This window comes from Jatropha curcas, chromosome 8 (assembly GCF_041381405.1).
Source record: "Jatropha curcas cultivar XTBG-Jc1 chromosome 8, XTBG_Jcur_1.0, whole genome shotgun sequence".
NCBI lineage: Eukaryota > Viridiplantae > Streptophyta > Magnoliopsida > Malpighiales > Euphorbiaceae > Jatropha > Jatropha curcas.
In genome coordinates, this window is record NC_143158.1 from 23,108,146 (window position 1) to 23,117,655 (window position 9,510).

Consider the following 9,510-nt stretch of genomic DNA (forward strand, 5'->3'; position numbering starts at 1 on the left):
CTTGAGGACAAGCAATAGTTTAAGTTTGGGGAATTTTGATAGTGTTAATTTTTATAGCATTTTTATTGTAATTTTTACTAAGATTTCTAGTATTCTTTTCTATTTAAATTAGTTTTTATGTAATATTGTTATGTTTTTACTTAAAAGCTTCCTTGGAACACAACTCACTTAATCTTAAGAAAATTTGTAGGGTTTTGCAAGAAAAGGATAAAAATAAGGCAAAAATTAAATTAGCACGCCCCAGCCCGTGCTAAGAGCAAGGCAAACCAAGCAAACAGCCAGAAGCGCGCACGCCCCAGCCCATGCTGAGCCGCATGCCCGTGCCGCAATCGCCCTGGACTTCTAGAGCCTAGCACGCCCTCAACCGTGCTAAGGCGCACGCCTGTGCCCGTATTGAAGATGCAATCCTAAGCCGTGCTGCGGAAGCACGCCCGTGCCACAATTGCGCTCAGACTTCCAGAGCCTAGCACGCCCCAGGCCGTGCTATAGTGCACGGCCGTGCCAAAAGACCCTCCTCAAGCGTGCTATACAGCACGGCCCGTGCTGAAACCTCCAGACTTCCAGAACCTGGCACACCCCAGACCGTGCCATTCAGCACGCCTGTGCGAAGCAAGGGATCCTGAATTGAGTCAAAAGTTGCCAACTAATTCCTACCATCTTCACAAGCTCACTTTGGATACTTTCTTAACATGCCAGTCAAGCTTCAAACATATGCACATGGAAAGCCATAATTGAGAGAAATTTATGGCTTGATTTAGAGCTTTTCCACCTAATAAAGTTGGACTTTATTCATCAAAGCATGTGGATTGCTCCCCCAAGAAGTCTATATAAAGAGGAGAAGAAGCACTACAACACACTACACTTCATTCCATATCTTTTCTCCCATCTCTCATATTATAGCTTTGTATATAGTTTTATTTTCTTTAGAAGTTAAGTATTCAAGAGTTGTGCAAAGGTTCAAGGAAGCCATTCAAGTCAATTGTGACTAGTTCTTATTTCTAACTCTTAATCTTGCTTATTCTTTTGATTATGGAATACTTATCAAGTATTATTGAGTTTTATTTAAGCACTATGTCTAAATAAACTCTTATACTAGGGGTTTGATGTAGCTTAATCTCTTTTCCAATTTATGCTATTAGATTTATTTTTCTTTATTCAAGTTATGATTTATTGATAAACTTAATGCTTCCAGGCAGAGGTTTCTCCCTTGGATTGATTCATTTCATTTATCACTATCGGAAGAAGGATTTTTGATAAGAAAAGGTTAATAAAACACATGAGAATAATAACTTGATGAGGAAGCTATATGGTTTGACTCATGGGGGGTTTTCATGATTTATCAACCTTAAATTATGAATTCTTAAACAACTACATAACTTAATGATTTAATTCATATTTGATTGCGCTATTGGAAGATAAGTAATTAAATGGAATTAAAATAGCTAGCAATACATCGGAAGAGCTTGTTAGTGAACTCAGAGTTGTTTTCCCTACTTGAATAATTAAATTGATTAATGAACTAATGAAATAAATTAGATAGAATTAAGTGAAATCAAAACCCCTAGTAGTTTCAATTCCTTGATTTCTTAAATCAATTTTTGTTTACTTGACTCTTGTTTATTTATTTTACAATTGTGAATCAAATCTCTCATTTATAGTCTAAATAATAACAAGATAACACAATTTTGGTACTTGGCACACAATCCTCGTGGGAACGATACTTTACTCATCATATACTACTTGTGGTGATTTCGTATACTTGCGAAAATAACTGTCAAAAAGTTCAATATCTCGAACCACCAAATAGTAATAATAACATCTATAATTATTAAAGAATTTATTACTTTGAAAAGAAAAGAAGAAACTTACATAAAAAAATAAAAAATAAAAACAACATCTCGAGCGTTTAGCATTTATTCCAGTAAAATGATATTGAATTAGGGACATTTAACATTTATTGAAATAGAATAAAATGCATAAAATTTTATTGATCAGTATTTTTGGTCAAAGGAAAATTGCAGGCAATGCAGGTAAATAATAAAAATAAAATAAAAAAGGCAGAGAGAAAGAAAACAAACAGTAAGCACTTGTAAAATTTACGGATGACCTGGAAAAATATGTGTAATTCGAATTAGTGAAAATGAAAAAGAAACCATTAAAAATTGTAGTGTCATATATACTATAATTTGTATTCAATTAAAAAAAACTAATTGAAGCTAGATTTTAGTTAGAATATATAATTTAATAACAACTGAAATATCGTATTTTTCGATAAACAACAACCTCATGTGAACTTGGTTTGGCATTATACTGCCATAAAATGCGCAAATTCCTAACATAATAAAGCGAAGGACAACAAAACTCGCCCAGGCTTCATGGTGCAACTGCACAAGGATTAATTCAAGCACCGTTAGATGGGTTTTAAAAATTATAAAGGAGATATAGCCTGCAAACATAGGATCTTTATAAGCATACCTGGGCAAATAGGAAAATGTTGAAGAAGATTCTATATGTTGAACAATCAAAAAGATCAGTGTAAGCCTGAGAAATAAAGCAACAGAAAGTATTAGAGAATTCAGCAATAATAATGAAAAAAAGAAAATATACGTATAGATATTTATATAAATAAAGAGAAAAATTAAAATTGTAATTATCTAAATGTAATTATCTTAAAGATAATAATTAAATAACATAAAAATAGTTTAAAATTTTCAAATTCATAACAATCTATACATAACTATTAAACTTTAAAAATATATTTAAAAAATCTATTATATATATTTTACGAAATGTTATATAGAAAATAAAATATTGTGTTAATTTAGAACACCTTCCAGTATAAAAACCTATAAATAAATTTAGAACAAAAAATAAATAAATAAATAAAAACCAAAGAAATAAAAAAAGAAAGTACCGTGCCATCAATTTGACTATACCATGTGTTTTGATTTAAGTTAAATTTTGATTTAAGCTAAATTTTAGGTAATTTATAATTTAAGCAATTTAAATAAAGTATTTTAGGATAGTTATATATAGATAATGTTCAGTAATTTAAATAATTTAATATAGATAATTTAAAATAAATTATTAATTAAAATATTTAAGTTGTCCAATTACAATAAAAAAACTACAATAAGATTTTAAAAATTCTTAAAAAAAATAAAAATAGTTGGCCAAAGAAAGAGTGTTGAATCTTTTGTTTATTTGAGCTTTTATATGTATATATTTGTTTTTAATTTTATCTATATTTATTAGGTGTAATTTATTTTTATCTTTATATATTTTTTTTTCTTTTTTATCATTACTTTAATTGTAGTTAAATTAAAATTTTGACTACACACATAACTAAAAGTTTTTCATCATATCAAGGTATGAAAAAGCGAAATGAAAGTACTACTCTAATGGTGATGTTTTAATATGGGGAAAATTATAATCTTGTCCCTATATTTTGTCAAAATTAATTATTTTTCTCTTTTTTTTTTAATACACTACTTTATCCCTATATTTTTTACCATTGTGCACTTCCTTCCATCAAAAATTTAACTTTTTCCGTTAAGTTTGCATTTTCTACCAAATTTAAATAAATTAAAATAACATGTAACTGGACACCTTCTCCGGTTAAAAGAAAATTTCGTGATTATAAAAAATAAAAGTTTTAAAACTATATTTAAAAATAAATCCAAACAGAATTTGCATTTATGCAACTCTCTTCCAATAAGCAACAATTGGTTCACTGGTTACAACATTTTACATGTACTCTATATTTCTTTGTTTACTCATTTTCCCATTTTAAATCAAATTGACATTATACATACAAAATGTAATAGCAAGTGATATGATTCCTCAAAGGGTCTTCCAACTCAATCAGAAGATTACAACAACACAGACCACAAAAAATTTAAAAGAGATTTTTTGGATTTTTATAATTTTCTGCCCATCAAGTGTTCGATTAAAATCCACCCTTAGAAAAGCAGAGAGAATTATGAGTGCTAAGAGGGTATTTGAATTATAAAATCATAAAAAAAAAAAAAAAAAAAAAAAAAAAAAAAAAAGTGAACAGGGAGAGAGAGAGAATGAACAGGAAGTGAAGGAAAGAGAAATGAACAATTGACAAAAAGATATTTTAGTCTTTTCATTTAAATTAAACAGAAAGAAATGAAAATATTGATGGAATGACGAAATAGTTGGACGAAATTAATATATGAGGACAAAATAGTGTATTTTAAAAAATAAGAGGACAAAGTAATTAATTTTGGCATAATATAAAGATAAGTTTATTAGTTTCCCTTTAATACGAGATAAAATTAGCATTGACTTTGTAGTAAAATTAAATGGAGACTTTTTCGCCCCTTACTGTGTAGTCTACAACATTATTTCGGTCCATTGAACCTCCTATGTATCCAAAAAAAGATGGAGAGTTTTAAATTTAAGAAGACAAATTTAGGTATTCTACTATGTATTTTTAGAAAATCAATGTGTTCTAATCATTTTCTTTAATTGTTTTGAAAAGATGAAATATTGCTATCATATTGGAATGAAGTGAGTATATAAAAGTGGAAATAAGAAGAGAAATATTGGGATTGATAAAAATATTTATAATAAATTTATGGATCGACAAAACTATCTTTAAAGCTTTTGATATCATTAGTTGAAAAAATAAAAGTAATTTAATTTGATTGGTTACACTAGTTTCTTATTTTAATAAATAAAATAAAGCGTACAAAATAATTATAAAATTAATAAAATAGAAAATTTAAATTTAAATTATGTCCTATTGTAGAAGTTTATATATATATATATATATATATATATATATATATATATATATATATATATATTAGTTAGGAAGTATAATCCTATTGTAGAAAATTTGTCCTAACTTAAATATGAATTATATATTGTATATTATTTCTTTATTTTCATTATTAAGGATTTCGGTATCAAGTGTACCCCGAACATTCATCGAATGATTTATTATTATCATCTAATTGTTAATATATTAATTTTATTTAACATTAATATTACTATATATTATCAATGTTATTTGTTATTAATTATTATATTAAATTATTTTTAAAAAAAATTAAAATAATAATGAACATAATTCTTGGTAAATAATAAAATTGTAAAAAAAATTATTAAATTAATAATGAGCACTTGCAAACATGCACCACACATTTTTAAATACTAGTCATATTTAAAATATAAGTTTTATTTTTGAAAAATCTATTTACCTCTCCAATCTTATGAAAAATACTAGTCATAGACAATGTAGAAAAATAATATACAATCTTATGAAACTCCAAACTCAAATAAGTAAGGAATATTGTCAACAAGAAAGTAATAACAATTGGTGGATATCAACTCTACATAGTAAAACCAAGCTTGTCGCCAATATGGATTTATATATAAAACTGCAATTATTCCCAACAAAACTATGATGTAAGATACCACAAAGCTCACATAGAAAATATCCATGTCGATGAAGCCACTATTGTCATCAATTGAATTTATGGGCATTGGTGATGAAGGTATTGTTGCAATCCACAGAGGAAAGGATTTCCCTCATAGCTACCTTCATCAAATGTTCCAAATTGTGCAACTCTTGTAGGTGTCTTACCAGATAAGTTATTGTGTGCTACACTGAAAACTTCTAAGAATATAATTGAGTAATTTGAGAAGGAATTTCCCCTTCCAAATTGTTGTAAGAAAGATCTAAGCTCTTGATTTGCCTCAAATTTGAAACTATTTGTGGAATTGATGCAGTCAAACTATTGTGTGATAGATTTAACATTTGAATTGTATCAAGATCTCCAATTTCAAATGGAATCTTTCCAGAAAAATTATTACAAGAAAGATCAATCCCCGAGAAATATTGGAGTGTGCTTGGTTGATAAGAATATAATCCATTCTTGTTTGTAAACTCCAAAGGTTGTGAGTAAGGACGAGGAAGAGCCACAAGGAGAAAGGGAGACCGCTCACTAGTAAGTCTCAGACAAGGGAGAATATGGCCAGAAAGATTATTATGAGAGAGATCAATCAAGCTTAAGTTATACAAGTTGCATAATTGAGTTGGAATTCCACCCTCCAAATGATTACTACTTAACTGAATGTACCTCAATTTAGAATTGTTGGCGATCCTCATTGGAATTTTTCCTATTAAGTTATTGTGGCTAAGATCTAACATAAATAATGAAGAGTCACCATTAAATACATCACTCAAAGATCCTTGCAAAGTGTTCTTTGAAAGTTTGAGTTCATATAATGAGATACAACCTATGGTCAATTGCTCAGGTATACTTCCTGACAATCTATTGTCAGATAAGTCCAAAGTTTCTAAAAAGCTCATATTTCCAAATGAAGGGGGAATATTCCCATTAAAACCATTTCCCCTCATGTTTAAATCCATTAATCTTGACAAATGTGTCCCAATTTTTTTTGGGATGGATCCATACAGACTATTGTCAGAAATATCCAAGAATGACAAATTCGGAGGAGAATGAATAGGTAATTGGAATGGCCCTAAAAGAGAATTGTTGGCCAAATTAAGTCCATTTAGTTTTGTGTTGTTGCCTAATAACTAGAATGGAAACTCTCCTCTTATTTTATTGTTTGATAGATCAACATATTGCAGATTATACTTATGATAGAGGAACTTGGGAATATCTACACTACCATATCCATGGCCAGACAAGTAGAGAGTCTCTAACTGAAACTTTGGAGTGAAATTATGAGCCTCTGTTATGGCATATATGGTGTTATGTCGACAATCCAAAAGATAGAGATTTGAATGGTTGAAAAATAGAGAGAGTGAGATTGGGATTTGGAAGAGATTATGAAAGAGATTTAGATATTCAAGGGATGTTAATCTCCTAAGAGGAGATGAAGCAATGTCTCCAATAAAGTTATTAAAAGAGAGAGATAATTTTTTGAGGGATGTCAAATTTGCTAGACACCATGGCAAACTACCATTGAGATAATTGTGACTTATATCTAGCTCTCGCAGAAACTTCAACTTGCAAAGACCTGAATATTTGAAATTTTGCAACAAAAAAGGAAAAAAAAAAAAACCTTTGGTTAGTTACAATTCTAATTTATTTGAAAGAGATGATACAAGGGAGAGCCAGAGATTGCTGAACATACCTTGATCAGTAGGTATGGGTCCAGTAAGTCCACAACCACGTAATAATAAAGTTTTGAGATGCCTCATCATTCCAATGTCTTGTAGACCAAAGCTATTGTTGATAGCAGAATAACTCATGTCCAAATACTCCAAATTTTTGAAATTAAGTAAACCTATAAAAATTCAAAAAGGAGTGTGTGAAAATATATTGGAATTTTTTGATAATTTTAAACGTCTTTTGTTTTCTTTTTCCTAGAAGTGTAGTTAATTTAATTACCTCCAGTAGTTACGGATCCATTCAGCCACCTTAAAGACAAAAGCTTAACAGAAGGCATTATTGCTCCAAGGCTTTGAAGGAAGTTTTCATCCACATTAAAAGAATATTTAATTAGTGAAATTAAATATTGATTCAAATGAGTGAAATTAGTGAAATTAGTGAAATTATAGGACCCTATTGATTCTGCTTAATAAGAAAGTAAAACTAATTACATAAATTTTAAATTAAATTACTTGAAATTAAATCATATAGAGTCTTAAGGAATAATAGAAAGAATTAAATCAAAACTGTTAGATATTAGTAAATAAGAAAACAAAAATATATTAGTAAGAATTGAAGCCTTTGATTTCATTGCCACCAATTCTATCAAATTATTTAATTCTGCACATCTCAACACACGTCAGTATACATATAAATTGTTAATAGTTTGAGACGAAAAGAAAAAAAATTAGTCCTTCAAATTAATAATTAAAGCCTTCGATTCTGTTGCCTCTTGTTAATAGTTTGACGCAAAATGGAAAAAAAAAAAAAAAAGAAGTGAAGTTATCACCTGGCATGTTAATTATTCCTTCCAATCTATTGTGAGATAGATATAAGTATTTCAAATATGAAAGACCACCCAGCGATGATTAGATACTATTGTTAAACCGATTATATCGCAAATCAAGAAGTTCCAAATTGGAAAGTGTTGACAACCTTTCAAAACCTGCACATATGAAACAACATTTTAAAAATGTACATAAATTTAATTATTTTGAATCATAATTAATGATAAATATACGGAGATAAAGGACTTTCATTCTTAACGCAGCCAGCTATACCCTTCACAGATAAATAAAGATACTTCAATTGTTGGAATGGAAGAAACAAAGAGGCATTTAAGTAAAAATCATTCTGTGGAACCAAATCCCTCTGCCATGAAAGGTCGAGTTTTGTAACTCGACTAGTAATTTCATCGCACTCAATGCCTGTCCAATTACAACAGGCAACACTATGTAGCCTCCAAGAGTAATGAAAAGTAGAAGAATTGAAGGAAGACTTTATTTGCAAGAGTGCAACTCTTTCTTCCTCTAAACAGCCATCACAACTCTCTTTTAAGAAGAATAAAATCACTAGTATCCAACAATAACTCTTAATTATATCCATTTTTAATACTTATCTTCAACTCGCTCTAGCTTGTTATATATAGAGAGGAGTAGCAAAATGGTCCATGACGTGCAAAGATTGTTGCAAAGTAAATGTATGTTGGAGAATCCTTTAGCGAAGTTTCCTCCATCCATCCAATTACATTTTTATATTTTAATTAAAAAAATTACAAAAAGTTAAATTAACCATTCTATAAAAACTCTTTTTCAATATTTTTGACTCCTGAAATTTAACCATTCTAATTTTTTTAGATACTTTATAAATTGAAAAAAAAAATTAAAATTTGAGAAATCAATGAGAAGCCTCCATTTCGAAATTCTATTCTCTCATTAGTTCTTGATTATTTTTTTTCGAAAAAAAAAAATATTTCCTCTCAAAATTCGAGCTAAGCCAATCCTTATATTGCAAAAACTTTTATATTAGAACCATAAAATTACATAATTTAACATTCATCATAAAGATAATCGTTTGTAGAAAAAGTCTTCCAAAATGTGATGTGTGATGTGTCACACCAATCCTTTACTATAAGTTCTGTTGTATTGTTTTTGAAAAACTTATATATTTGTTTGTTTGTGGTCTAGGTCAAGCAATCTTGTTATTTGGTTTATGGACTTATTGTTATAACAAAAGTACAAGATTTTAATTAAATGATTGAAGTTGTATTCGGCAAATTAATAAATGAAAATAAATCAAGAATGTTTAAATTCCACAATTTTAAAACCATTTTCAACTCTTAATTATAATATTTATATATGTATTAGATGCAGTGAAAGTTAAGACTCATGTTTAAGCAATAATTATTGAGCTGTGATCATTAAGCCTTTGAACTTTTATTTGTTGGCATTAAGCCCTTTAGCTTTTATTTATATAAAGATTAAGCCTTAAATTGATTTAGAGTAAATGGCGAATCAAATACGCTAATGTCAAAAATAGAATTTCATGGATTTAATACTTTGATTAAGTT

The 9,510-nt window shown here is 28.7% G+C and overlaps 1 pseudogene; it reads right to left on the reverse strand.

Annotated features, from left to right (window-relative positions):
• Nucleotides 1-5,292: 5,292 nt before the first annotated feature.
• On the reverse strand, nt 5,293-8,546 carry LOC149494364 (cuscuta receptor 1-like; annotated as a pseudogene).
• Between the last annotated feature and the right edge of the window lie 964 nt (nt 8,547-9,510).